Source organism: Callithrix jacchus, chromosome 5, assembly GCF_049354715.1.
Source record: "Callithrix jacchus isolate 240 chromosome 5, calJac240_pri, whole genome shotgun sequence".
In the NCBI taxonomy this organism is placed as follows: domain Eukaryota; kingdom Metazoa; phylum Chordata; class Mammalia; order Primates; family Cebidae; genus Callithrix; species Callithrix jacchus.
The window spans coordinates 51404850-51420408 of NC_133506.1; positions in this window are offsets into that span (position 1 = coordinate 51404850).

Genomic DNA, 15559 nt, shown 5'->3' on the forward strand with positions numbered 1-15559 from the left:
AAGTACCCCTTAGCTTAGCGCATGCTGTTTCCTCTGCCTAGAATGTTCCTCCCCATCACTCCACACCATTCAGCCTCCTGTTCCTTCCTTCAGGCTCTGTCTCACTTTTCTAATCTCAGTTCAGCCCTCCCTCTCTCAGGCAAGCCTGCCCTGACAACCTCTCCCACAATAGACGTTAGATAGTTCCACAGCCCCTTGATGCCCTCCCAGGCATTGATAATGCTTACCACTGCTGGCTTTGTGATCAGTGTCTGTGTCCCTGGTGGGCTTTGAACCCAAAAGGAAAAAGGTTGGCCCTTCTGCATTGCAAGGCACTTGGTCTGAGCTCAATGACAATTTCTTCTCAAATCAATAAAATGACTAAGGCACACTTCTGTTAAGATTGGCATGTTAGGTATATCCTCCCACCACAAGTTAACCACCTTTTCTTCTTTCTCTGAGTTACCTGCTGTAGACAGACATGTATGCATACGTGCACACACATGATCACTTCATTCGGGCCACTGCAAACCCAGCAAGGTTAACAAGCAAAACTGTGGTCAGAAGTGCATATGGGCGGTGGGCTCAGGTTACTCATGATTCACATGACGAGCTTCTCATGCCTGACCAGCAGTGTGTGCTCCTCATGTTTATGCCTCAGCAAAATACCAACTGTTTCCCATCCTGGGTCTTTAAAGTGTCTTGGGAGCTATTGAAACTATGAATAGTTTCATAGTTTCAGAATGCCAAGGATCAACTGTAATTTCAGAATATTTTAAACCACGAGATCTATGACAGGCAGAATGATTGTGCAATTATCTAGGTTAGTTTATGAGACAAATAATTATTACTCTGATGTGATTGGGTTTTCATATTATTCTCATTTGGAATCTCTAATGTTATTTAGGATGTTATTTCTCTCCTCTAGAGTTTACATTTTAGTAATATCCACTGAATTATTGCACAAATAATCAGATCATTTTAACAAAACATCATGCAATTTTACATGTTTTTAAAACAACTTTATCAAGTATTGAATAATTGAAGTAAATTGCATACATTTAAGTTGATAAAATGTGATCAGTTTGACACATGCACATATGCATACACCCATTACAGTAATCAAAGTAACAAATCTTTTTATCACTCTCTGATATGGTTTGGCTCTGTATCCCCACAAAAATCTCATCTCAAATTGTAATCCTCATATGTCAAGGGAGGGACCTAGTGAAAGGTGATTAGATCATAGGAGTGGTTTCCCTGTGCTGTTCTCATGATAATCAGTGAGTTCTCACAAGATGTGATGGTTTTATAAGTGGCAGTTTCCCCTGCTCCTGTCTTCCCTGCCACCTTGTAAAGAAGGATGTATTTGCTTCCCCTCCCATCATGACTGTAAGTTTCCTGAGCCTTCCCCAGCCATATGGAATTGTGAGTCGGGTAAACCTCTTTCCTTTAAAATTAGAGAACATCATTCTCAGCAAACTGACACAAGAACAGAAAATGAAATACCATGTATTCTCACTCATAGGCGGGTGATGAACAATGAGAACACATGGATGCAAGGAAGGGAGCACTACACACTGGGGTCTATTGGGGAGAATAGGGGAGGGACAGCGGGGGGGGGGAGCTGGGGAGGGATAGCATGGGGAGAAATGCCAAATGTGGGTGAAGGGGAGGAAGGCAGCAAAACACACTGCCACGTGTGTACCTATACAACTATCTTGCATGTTCTACACATGTACCCCAAAACCTAAAATGCAATAAAATAATTTTAAAAAATTACCCAGTCTCAAGGAAGTTCTTTATAGTAGTGTGAAAATCAACTAATACACTCCCCCAAATGTCTTTATACTCCATGATCGTAAACATTTTCCTCTACCCCATATCCAGTAATGACTGACCTGCTTTCTTCTCTATGGATTAGTTTGTATGCTTTAGAACTTTATGTAAATGGTACAATACAATGTACATTCTTTTTGGGTCTCAGCTTGTTTCAATTCAGTATAATTATTGTGAGGTTCAGTCCCGTGTGGACAATGGCTAGAGCACATTTCTTTTTATTGCTTAATAGTTTCCATTGTATGAATATACTATGTTTTTCATTGTCCTGTTGACAGACATTTGGGTTTGTTTCCAGTTTTTGGCTATTATAAATAGAGCTACCATGAATATTAACACACAAGTTTTGACGTGAACATACATTTTCACATTTCTTGGGTAAATACCTAGGAATGGGATTGCAAAGCTTTCTATAATAAGTATGTTTTTAACTTCTTAAAAAATTGCCAAACTGACTCCCAAAGTGAAGGTACCATTTTACATTCTCACTGGCAGTGTGCAAGACTCCCAATAGCTCCAGATTTTCTCCACTTGAAAACAAGGGTTTTTGTATGTTTGTCTGCTTCCAGTCTAATATATTTGTGGAGGTAACTCACTGTGGTTTTAGTTAAATTTCCCTGATGACTTACATTGATTAGCAGCGTTGACCATTCATATACATTATTTTTGTCAAGTGTCTACTCAAATTTTCTGCCCAATTTTTTGAATTGTTTATTATTGGGTCAAAATAATTCTTTCTATGTTGTAGATATAAGTCATTTGTTGAATATGTGATTTGCAAATGTTTCCTCCCAGTCCAAAGCCTGCCTTTGACTTACTTCTTGGTATCTTTCAAAGAGTAAAAGTTTTAATTTTGATGAAGTACAGTGTATCAGCTTTTTTAAAAAAGTTTTCATTTTGTGCTGTTCATGTTTTACGAGTTTTGTTTTTTTGATATGTTTTTCTATGCTTTCAGTATAATGGGAATGTATTGGCATTTTTTCCCTTTTTCCATGAAAGCTAATATCCTTAGCTAACTGCAGCTCTTCTCACAAGCAGCAGAAACTGCATCAGGCCCTGAGGCCACAGATGCACACAATTCTCAGTCCCTGGCCAGTGTAAGCTCACTGTCTTCAGGCTGCAGTTCCCACAGAAGCTTCCAGAGCAATGTCAGGTCCCCTGCCTTGTTAAAATGAAGCAACAAGTAAAACTCAGTCACAGAGCTTTTGCCGTTCCATTTTCCTAAAGAAAGATGGAAGAGCCAGTAAGTAACGACACTGAAAAGTCATCTATAAAGTACTTTCAGCTTGTTATTTCCAAAGAAGTATTTTTAGAGAAATGAACTTCTGGCACCTGTTCATGAGTTGTAGGTATCCTTTCAGTGTATCCTTAGGCCTACTATCTTGTAAATACTCAGTAAATTTTTTTGTTTTTTGCTTTTTCTGATATACAATGTTTTCAAAGTAATTTAAACTAATTGGAAGGTAGAAGTGTTTTTCCAATATAGAGGTTGTCTCTGGAATACCCGCTGACACTCTGGAACTCTTAAAGTAGTCTGAGATGCAGGCTGCCATAGTTTATCTGCAAAGTGCATTGAATAAATTATTCTACTCTAGATAAGTGAAATTTGCATTAGAAAAATTCTCCATGAAAGTTGGCAGAAATGCCTTCTAGACTTGCCAGCAATTCATCTTTTGTTCTTTTTGCTAAATCCCTGTGGGGCTATGTATCTTCCAACATTTTAATAAAGGAATTTTCGTTTTCTATTTTCAGAAGAAAATAAAGATTAGTATTTGAGAGTAGACCTTCTGTTTTACAGATGAAAATCAACAATACATTTCAGGAGTACTTTTGTTAAATAAATACTTCAAATCACAAAGACCAGAGGGACTATCAATATCACTCTCCACGTAGGTTTTATTATATTGTGTGGGGCTTGATTTATAGGAAAAATGCACCCCCCATGCACACACACAAATTTGATTTTTGTAAATGGGTTTGTAAAGACAAATTTTTCTTACAAAATATTCTATTTATTATCAGTAGATACTTCTACCTCCAGGAAAGCTCCAGAAGTTAACTCTTCACCCCTCCTCTCTTGTGGGGAGGGGGGATATACTTATTGACTTGCTTTCAAAGAATAGAAGATGGAAAGGTAGAAAGAATAACACACAGTGCAGACACATAGCAGGCACCACCTTTACCGAGTGAGGAAGGTCAACCTCACCAGAGATGTCGTCTGGATATAATGTGCCACCTGACATGATGTGATGAGAAGGGTACTTCCCCCCTGTGGCTTTCTTCCCCAAGATCTATAACCCCAGCCTAATCATAAGCAAAACATCAGACAGGCCCAGATTGGGAACATTCTGCTGGTTATGAGGCCAATGCTCCTCAAGGCTCTTGAGGTCATGAAAAATAAATTCTGAGAAATTCACAGAACAGGGAGGACAGAGGAAAATATGACAACTAAATGCAATGTGATGCCCTGGACTGAATCCTGGAACAGAAATAGGATGTTAATTTTTTTAAGTGAAATCTGATTGAAGCCTGGAATTTAGAATTTTAAATTGAACTTGTAAATAGAAAATTGTACTTTTTCTATTAAATAAAACCTTATAACTTCTGAGAGATGTGAGGCATGAGACACACTCCACGCCCAAGTCTTACTGTGAACACTTTATTTTTGCACTGAGCCCATAATAAAAAATATCCTAACACCATCGCAGTGAACATGGCAATTGGAAAATAAAAACACAGAATGGTTGTCTCCTTTGTTGGAATGCTGACTGCACATCAGAAACAGGCCTAAAGGGAATTTGCCTTTTGCTTGATAATTTTGAAAGAGAAATGAAGAAATGGGAACCTAATTTTTTATACCCTTATATAAATTCAGGCAAAAAGCAATGTGCTTGGTAATGGTGGATACAAGGTAATGAGTAAATTTAGATCTGCCAGAAAAAGAACATCATCAAATATAGTAGGAGGGACTGGAGGCAGCAAGGCAGGGACTAACATTGACATCGTTGCCATGTGCTAAACTCTGCGCTCAGGGTTTCCTAATAAGTGTCTATGTTAGTTCCCTGAAAACCAAAAGTCAACACTATAGATTTCGTTAAACCATTTCACAGACTTAAAAACTAGTGTTCAGTGAAACTGAGTAACTTTTCCAAGATGTGATGTAGTAAACCTGAGATTCAAAGCAGGATTGAGATCTCCAGAAATGCATATTTTGTTTATGAAAATAATATCCCCAAATGTCAGTCATTCTAAGTTATCAAAGTATCTGTGTACCACCTAAGCTACCATTTCTTTTACAGTCATCTGAGCAATCTGCTTGTTAATTAAAACATATGAATATGAATACATGTATGGAGTGTGTGTGTGCGCATATGTGTGTTGTTTGTACTCAGTATTACATATGCTACCAACGCAAAAAGAACAAGTGTTTCACTGTGAAAATTCAGAAAGTCAATGGGGAAGGCCCTTTATAACAGGCAGCTTTGCTTCAGTGGGGTTTCACCATAACTGATATGCCTGGAAGGAGAGCGTCAGAGCATGGGTTGGGGTATGGGCTGGGGAAGACAGTGAGCTAATCAGCAAATCTTTGATGTGTGTCTGGAGGTGAAGTACAAGGCACAGGCAGACTGCCTTTTGACAGTCACCTTATTTCTGTGATTCAATGAGGTCACTCATTGTTGACAAATCGAGAATTATATAGTTACAAACACTCCAAGGTCCATCACAATCTATCATGTCCTAATAGGCGTCAAAGGAAGGAAACGCCACAAATTCCCCTTACAATCAACTCCCAGTTTTAACTTCATTGGAAAGATTATTCTTAATACATTTCCTGCCATTCTCCCACTGTCTGCTAGCATTGGTTAAATCAATCAACACAGAAACTCAGAATCCTCACCTTTCTCAGGCTGCTCCATATTCAGGACACATCACACAAAAGTCACATATCCTGGGGCCTGCACGGTTCTACAGCTAGGATCATGTGACTCTGCTCTAAGCCTTTGTAGGGCAATTTTCCCTTCTTGGAACAACTTGCCTTTTACATGCAAGCCATGCCCTTTGTATTAGCCCATTTTCACACTGCTATAAAGATACTACCTGAGACTGGGTAATTTATAAAGAAAAGAGGTTTAATTGGTTCATAGTTCTACATGCCTGGGGAGGCCTCAGGAAACCTACAGTCATGACAGAAACGAAGGGAAGCAAGACACGTCTTACATGGCAGCAGGAGAGAGAGGGAGCATGAAGTGGGAAGTGCAAGACATCTATCAAACAACCAGATCTCGTGAGAACTCCCTCACTATCATCAGAACAGCATGGGGAAACTGCCCCCATAATCCAATCACCTCCCACCAGGTCCCTCCCTCAACATATGGGATTAAAAGATCAGACTTGGATAGGGACAGAGAGCCAAACCATATCATTCCACACGTAGACCCTCCCAAATCTCATGTCATTTTCACATTTCAAAACCAATCATGCCTTCCCAATAGTCCCGCACAAAAGTCTTTAACTCATTCCAGCACTAACTCAAAAGTCCAAGTCCAAAGTCTCATCTGACACAAGAAAGGTACCTTCTACCTATGAGCCTATAAAATCAAAAGCAAGTTATTTACTTTCAAGATACAATGGGGGTTCAAGTATTTTTAATGTTCCCCATCAAAAATAGGGGAAATTGGCCAGAACAAAGGGGCCATAGGCCCCATGCAAGTCCAAAACTCATCAGGGCAGTCATTAAATCTTAAAGCTCTGAAATGATCAGTGACTCTATGTCTCATATTGAGGACTTGCTGATGCAAGCGGTGAGCTCTCATGGCCTTGGGTAGCTCACCCCTGTGGCTGTGGAGGGTACAGCCTCTGTGGCTGCCTTCACAGACTGGCATTGAGTGTCTGTGGCTTTTCTAAGTGCATGGTGCAAGTTGTTAGTGGATCTACCATTCTGGGGTCTGAAGGATGGTAGTCCTCTTCTCACAGCTTCACTAGGCAGTGCCTCAGTGGGGACTCTGTGTGTGGACTCCATCCCCACATTTCCCTTCTGCACTGTCACAGCAGAGGTTTTCCATGAGACCTGCACCCCTGCAGCAGACTACTGTCTGGGCATCCAGACATTTCCACATATCCTCCGAAATCCAGGTGGAGGTTCCCAAAGTTCATCTCTTGTCTTCTGCATACCCACAGGCCCAAAACTGCATGGAAGCCATCAAGGCTTAGGGCTTACATCCTTTGAAGCAATAGCCTGAGCTGTACCTTAGCCACTTTTAGCCATACCTGGAGCTGGAGTGGCTTGGATGCAGGGCACCAAGTCTCAAACTGCAAAGAGCAGTGAAGCCATTTTTCCCTTCTAGGCCTCTGGGTTTGTGATGGTAGGGGCTGCTGTGAAGGTCTCTAATATGCCCGGGAGACATTTTCCTCAATGTCTTGGCTCATAAGCTCCTTGTTACTTATGCAAATTTCTGCAGCCAGCTTGAATTCCTCCACAGAAAATGAGTTTTTCTTTTCTACCACATGGCCAGGCTGCAAATTTCCAAACCTTTATTCTCTGCTTCCTTTTTAAATCTAAGTTTTGATTTCAAACTATCTCTCTGTAAATGCCGGTAATTGAACACTTTCAGAATAATCCAGGTCACCTCTTGAATGCTTTGTTGCTTAGAAATTTCTTCTGCCAGATAACCTAAATCATCTCTCTCAAGTTCAAAGTTCCACAGATCTCTAGGGTGTGGCAAAATGCTGTCTCTTTGCTAAAGCACAGCATGAATGTCCTTCACTCCAGTTCCCAATAAGTTCCTCATCTCCATCAGAGACCACCTCAGCTTGGACTTCATTGTCCATTTCACTATCAGCATTTTAGTTAAAACCATTCAGCAAGTCTCTAGGAAGTTCCAAACTTTTCAACACCTTCCTGTCTTTTTCTGAGCCCTCTAGACTCTTTCGACCTCTGCCGACTACCTAGTTCCAACGTTGCTTCCACATTTTCAGATTATCTTTATAGCGGTGTCTCACAACACCGCTATAAAGTATTATTCCATTCTCACCCTACTATAAAGATACTACCTGAGACTGGGTAATTTATAAAGAAAAGAGTTTTAAATGACTCACAGTTCTGCATGGCCAGGGAGGCCTCAAGAAACTTACAGTTATGGCAGAAGGTGAAGGGGAAGCAAGGCACATCTTACATGGCAGCAGGAGAGAGAGCATGAAGGGGGAAGTGCCAGACACTTATCAAACAACCAGATCTTGTGAGAACTCCCTCACCATCACAAGAACAACATGGGAGAATCCACATCCACGATCCAATCCCCTCCCACCAAATCCCTCCTTTGACACATGGTGATTACAATTCAAGATGAGATTTGGGTGGTGACACAGAGCCAATCCATATCACCCTTCACCTGGTTAACCCCTAAATATCCATTCTTTGGTCCCAGCTTGTATGTCACTCCCTGCAGAAAGGTGCCCTGGATCTTGCTATCGTGTTTAGACCCCTTCTCTTTCTCTCCTGATACCTTATTTTCTTGTAGAAGAACTGAGTTACCATTGCCTGTGAGAGTGTTCATCTTTCCCACTGGTCTAGAGCTCCTCCAGGACAGAGACTGAACTTTGTTCCCTGTTTTTTCCAACACTTGGTAACCAGCACAGTGTGTGTCAAATACCAGTAAGTTAGTAAAGAATGGCTATATATACAAATAAATAAGTGAATAATCAAAACTTCCTAATCATCCCAAGATGGGTGATGCTATTTAAGGATCAGGGCAATGTTCACCAATGGATGAACTGATAGAGAAAATGTAGTATATCTATACAAGAGAATACTATTAGCCTTAAAAAAGGAAGGAAATCCTGTCATTTGTGACAACATTGTTGAACCTGGAGGACATTATGCTAAAAGAAATAAGCCAGGCACAGAAACTCAAATAATACTGCATGAGATCACTTCCATGTGGAATTTAAAAACTTTGAGCTCATAGAAGCAGAGAGTAGAGTGGTGGTGCCAGGGAGTGGGTAGTGGGGAGGGTTAGGGAGAGATGTTGGTCAAATGACACAAATTTCAGTTAGATGGAAAGAATAAGTTCAAGAGATCTATTTTACAACATGGTGGCTTTAATTACAGTGTATTGTACACTTGAAAACTGCTAAAAGAAAATAGATCTGAAGTGTTCTCACTACAAAAAAATATATAAGAATATATGAGGTAATGTATATGTCCATTAGCTCAAGTTAGCCCTTCCACAGTGTATGCATATTTCAAAACAACAGGTTTTACACAATAAATACAATTTTGTGAATTGAAATCAATAAATAAAAATGTATCCCTCTGATCCTCTGCCCCAGAAGAGCTTTGTGAAAAAATAAAAAACAGATGAGATTAGCAGTGTCCATCCCTGTCACATAAATGAGAGACCAGGCCATACAATGAGTTCATCACTTGAGTTAACTTTGTACGGAACTTGCCTTATGTAACCAAAATATATTTTTTTAATGAATGTATTTTGAAGAAGGAGCAATATCTGAACTAGGACAATTCTCTAACCCAGTTGCTGTGTAGTAAAAACATATTTTTCTTAACTATGGGTTTGGTCTTCTGCTAAATGTTGTGGTTGATGTGGACAACCAGGAATTAATAGCATGGTTGTCCACATACAGAAGAATGAAGGGTTTAAGGTGGTCTATATATAAATGAGTGTTAAGTTGCCTGATGTGCAGGGGTCTTAGCATGCACAAATAGCACATACAGAAGAATGAAGGGTTTAAGGTGGTCTAAACATAAATAGCTGAGTGTTAAGTTGCCTGATGTGCAGGGGTCTTAGCATGCACAAATAGCACATACAGAAGAATGAAGGGTTTAAGGTGGTCTAAACATAAATAGCTGAGTGTTAAGTTGCCTGATGTGCAGGGGTCTTAGCATGCACAAATAGCACATACAGAAGAATGAAGGATTTAAGGTGGTCTAAACATAAATAGCTGAGTGCTAAGTTGCCTGATGTGAAGGAGTCTTAGCATGCACAAATAGCACATACAGAAGAATGAAGGATTTAAGGTGGTCAAAACATAAATAGCTGAGTGTTAACTTGCCTGATGTGCAGAAGTCTCAGCATGCACGAATTTAAAATTTTTCAGTTTCCAGTCTTCATCTGGGATACTGAAGGTCACTAGTGTGGTCCATTTAAAGAGCTGGCCTGTGTGAGTGAATCCCTTGAGCTAGTGGCTGACCTATCATCTGGCCTCTGCAACTCAGCATAGCTTCATCATCCTCTGCCTGTCTTTCTATGTGCAGTAATTGTGGTAAAGGGATAAGATATTGCAGATTCAGGTAAGTTCATGGTCAATAGTAAAATAACAATGTACAATTGTACAGAGTTCATTTTAAGGGCAGTATTAACTTTAATGGTTTTATAGGTGACTTTAGTTTTATATTTATAGAGTCATAACAGTGTGAGGAAGTCACTAAGCTTTCTAGTTTTACTTTACTCAGCTTTGTGGGAAAAACTGGATGCTGCAGAGCAACAGCTAATAAACTAAATCTGGCCCACCACCTGTAAATAAACTTGTATTGGACCACAACCACACTCATTTTTTTACATATTGTCCATGGCCAATTTTATGCTACAATGGCAGAATTGAGTAGTTGCAACAGACACTGTGTAGTCCAAAAACAAACTATTTACTATTTGGTTCTTCATAGAAAAGGCTTGTCAACTTCTGCTATGAGGATGCTCTCAAATGTAGAAGTTCACAAAATCTCATATTGAATCCCTTATGAAAACCAAGAGTTGATTGTAAACTCAGAGGTTCACAAGAGGAAAGGGTGGGATGGGAGAATAGAAGGTAGACAAAGAAAGATTCATGGGGAGAGGACTGCAGCTGCAGTGCTGGTTAAACATTTGCATGAACCAAAAAAGAAGACCCAAATCACTTTTTACAATTGTCTGACTTTAGAACAGAATACATAAGTTGCAGGTGTAAAAGAATAAACAGGTCAATGTTGAGGCAGGGAAATGACTTCCTACCTCTGCTTTTCTGGATACTGAAGCATTGATATTTTATATTTAAGTCTTCAAATCATAAAGTATTTGAGCACCCAGTCTGGATATGTTGGACAAAATATATTTTTGCCTGTGTAACCTCCAAATGTGTATGCATTAAATAACTATCTGCTAATTATTTATAAAATAAAACAAAAATCAATGTTTATAAAAGTAGATAATCTTTAACCTCACCTGCTCTGGTTGGGACCAGGTAAGAGTGGGAGTCAGATGCATGGAGGAGAGAAAAGAGAACAGCATTTAATATTTTAAATAATGCAGGAATCACTCTCTAACTCAGGCCAGAAGAGTTTTCTTATACCCTGAAAACTAAGGATATCTATCAACAAATTGACTACTGCAGTTACAGGAAATATGTAGAGACAACATCTTGCAGAAAGCAGTCTCGAATATTTTACAAAATTTTGTTGCAGGTTCATTCGCACTGTAGAAAAGTTATTATTTCCAACTTTGGCATGGAATTTTCACGGTGTTATATAGGTCACAAATAGTTAGAATAACAAAAATTCAATTATAAAATCTGCGTAAAGGAGGCAGAAAACTGTGTAAATGCTGGAACTCAAGCCATGACAATAAAAAGATCAAGGACTCCCTGCCTCTAATATTTCCGTTTTGGTTCAAGGAAATTATTGACCAGTGTGGGCTAAGTGGATTGGCATGGAATGTGAATGTAGACAAATCAGATTAGAGAAAGATCCAGAATTAGGTAGAAGAAATAAACAAATCAGACACAATTGCTGGACTGGGATAATACCTTAGCCCAGCATTTCTGAATTCCGGCTGCACAATGGAGTCACCAGGGAGCTTTAAAGTCTTACTAATTCCCAGATTCCATGCCTAGAGATTTGGATTTAATTGGTCCAGGGTGAAGATTGAATTAGTCATTGCAGAAGCTTCCCAAGTGATTCTAATGCCGGGTCAGCTTTGGGAACCACTAGTTTAACCATTGCGTTTGCTATGGAAGACTGGTAATTACTACTAGTCTCACGAAACAGTAAACGTGGAGTTTCCCAAACATCAATTATTTACATAACTATTTAGAGACTTTTGCCCTGTATCACTTATATTACTAATGTTTATAACACTTTTATTTAAATCAGTTCATTTTCGAAAACCTTAGGCTGATTTTAGCTTCATTTTAAGCAGTAGCAACTAAAAAAAATCACAGGTTTGGTGTGCTGGTTGCATTTTTTTTCTGACACTTATTAAAACATTCAGTGTTAATATGAGTGTGATACCAGTACACAGGTTGGTTTTAGGTGATAAAAGTAACTTAGAAAAATTAAGCAATATATTACCTAAACCCACCTTGTATATAGACACTATAAAATTCACAGTATTACACCGCCCCTTCAATAGTGACCAAAAATACTTACCAAATAGTCACCATATATACTGTTATCATTTTGCTTCTTCATTAATTTGAATTATGTGATCTCTGCATTACTGCATGCAGAAGAAAAGTTCCTTAGAAAATGAATAAGCCCAACGAATATGAGTCAGTCTAGGTCAACAATGCTTTGGCATTCTCTATGCAATATGTATGTGATAATATTTGCAAAATCATATTGTACTAGATTTTTATGAACAAAATAATAAGTTATTGTGATAATCAAAAATCTGAAATCTTCAGGAAGTTCTTGGGGATTTATCCTTCAGAAAGACAAAGGTGTAATGATATTATTAACTTGCTGTTGATAAAAAATGGTTGGGAGTGGCTACATATTAACTTAACAGCTTTACCTAGTAAACAGTATTACCTGGTGCAAATAAGTTTACTTGTTTTGTTATAAATTATACTGATCTTTTTTTATTGTCTGGGAGATTTCTCTGAACCTTTAATGTGCAAATATAATTTATGAATTTAAAGGAGAGGGCCTTAGTTTATGGAATTTTTCAAGTGCTGGTGATTCTCCTTGGACCACCAGATAAGGTTCTCAAGGAATTTGTTTTTCTGCTACATAGTTTGCCAAACACCAGCCTACAATATAACTCTCAAAGTGATTCCTGCATTTAGTTCCAGTTATGTGGTGGTATGTTGAAATCTGTCTATCAGTAAAACATATGTATTCTTCATCCTGTTTTGTTCCCACAGAATAAAACCCGCTTTTAACAAGTTGGGTTTCTGAGATGTCTTACATGGAAATTAACTGCTGGGAAAAATCTTAGGGGAATTCTTTGCCTATATGATGTATATCACACCATGAGACTCCAATAAGGCTCAGGGTCAACCCCAATATAGGAGGGAAAAGATTTCACAAAGTTTTTTAAGCCCCATTTTTACATGTTCATGGGATTGACTTCCTACTTGAGAAGTGTGGCCCTAACATTATTCTATAGCAATTACTTGAAGCAACAGAAGAAAAAACAAGAGATAAAAATAATTCAGCAGTTTTTTTAGAATAATTACTCAAGGTTATCCAATATTTTGTTCTGCCTTTCTTTACTAAATACCACGTCCTTTTTTGAGACAAGGTCTTGCTCTGTCACCCAGGCTGGAGTGCAGTGGTACAATCAGCTCGCTGCAGCCTCAACCTTCCAGGCTCAAGCAATTCTCCTACCTCAGCCTCTTTACTAGCTGGGACTACAGGCATGCATCACTGTGCCAGGGTTTCTTCTTGTTGTTGTTTATACAGACAGGGTCTCCCTATGTTGTTTAAGCTGCCATTGCTCTTAAAAGGTCTTTAAAAACATTAACTTTAGAACTCTCATGCCATCTTATCGTTACAGATAGACTATAATGTATTTTTTAAATTATCCTCTTGTTTAACACAGGTTCCCCTTCCAACCCCCACAATAAACAATTTTTTCAATGGGCATTCTTTCATATAAACTTTTTATTCACCCACAAACATCTATGTGTCCATTATGTAGAACCCTAGCATTAGGTTCGAGGAATTCAATGGTGAGCAACTAATTATGCTATTCTTGCCCTTGAGAATTTAAACTAATGCATTTAAAATTTCAACCTTGAACGTGCTTCAAATGAAAGTAGACTGTGGTGTAAGAAAATGAAATAAGATATTCTTTTTGGGGGGAGCAAACTGGGAATAAATAATTCTCTGAGGAGAAAGAAAGTTTTCTGCTTCTCTGAGTTTATTCCATTTATATTTTAATGTTAAATAAGATTTCATAGGATTGTGAATTCTTCAAACTATTCCAAATCTCAAGGTATTGCTTACCACATAAATATTTTCACTGTTTTAACAGGCTCATTGAGAATTATGAATTATTTGAATTAGATGAATTACCCTTTGTCAAGTAAACTGCACCTCATACAGGTCAGTGTTAGCTTTTCCTTGTGTTACTCCCAGTGACTGTGTTGGGACTGCCCATTCAGATAATTTTACAATGTTCTGCTCTGCTTTGGACATTTGGAAAAAGAAAAGACTGTTTAGGGTCAGTTTTCCATTCTTACCCATTGCCCAAAGCACAGTGGAATAGTCTGAATGAACTACAGGATGATTTCAGCTCATGTGTCTGGAATGGGGATCTGATAAGTTTTCTGTCTTCTTCAAATGGTTCAATTTGTCAAAAAAAATACCACCAACCCCATTTTTTCAGTTGTAGGTATTTTCAGTCCTATCATAGTTTATAAACAAGGTTTTTTTGACTTGGAACAAATAGTGCATTTTTGCTGGAACAGAATGGGAAAAGATAAGAAATAGTCTCCAATCTGATGAGAGAAATGATGGACAAAGGCACCCACAACAAAATAGCTGCAGAATACAAATGTCTGTGTTAAATGGCTTAGGGGAAATCGTAAAAGAAAACTCCTGCAGGGGCTAGATCTCAATAACACAGCATCCTGGACTTATTTCTCATTTGCATGTGCATCATTTCATGTCTGTTCTCTGAAAGTAAAATAAAGTCTTAAAACTTGTCTGCTGGGAAACATATTAAATTATGGAATCTTCCCAGCCAGAAGATGCCATGGTGAAGAAATAAAAAAAAATTAAGTTATGTATATTGCCTCTAAAATGACCATGACTATGAATATGCAAAAGAAAGAATATGAGTTAACATGCTGATTGCAAAAGATAAAAGCACTGACTGTCTCTTAATAACAATAATGCCTCAAATTGGTGTGTTTTTCTCTGAATTTACTATTAACCATAAATCATCGAAAGACTTAATATTTTGCTTGGATTCATTTGTGTTTAATGTTCCAAGCAGACAGAGAAAGAGACAGGATGTTTTTGTAAAGAAAATGATCCAGTGTTTAATGCTTTTCAAATCTCATTCTACTGACAGTATATCTTTCCCTAAATAGCTTACATTTTTATGGTCATTCCATCGCTATGAATCTTTTTGATTAACAGTGCTCTTATTTATCATGAGTTTCAGTTCTCAAGAACTTTATATAACTGAGGTAGGTATTTAGGCTTATGAAAGGTCTTTTGTTTTAATAACTTACATAACCAGCTCAACAGGAGAGGAGGGTTTCTAATTGCCAGGTGAAGGACGACTATATAAAAAGTAGGCAAATATTAAGGAAAACCTTTTGTCTAAATTGTCCAGCTAATACTAAAGAAGGGTAAGCCTGGGCCTTATTTTTCCATTATGATATTGCTATACGCTCTAGTTGGATTTACAGGCTCATTCCAAACCCTCTGCTAGTTTTTTGTGATCCTTATCTTGTAAACACCTGGAGTCTTGGTTCTAGAATTTTCTTGATACTAGATTATTTAGATTCTGGA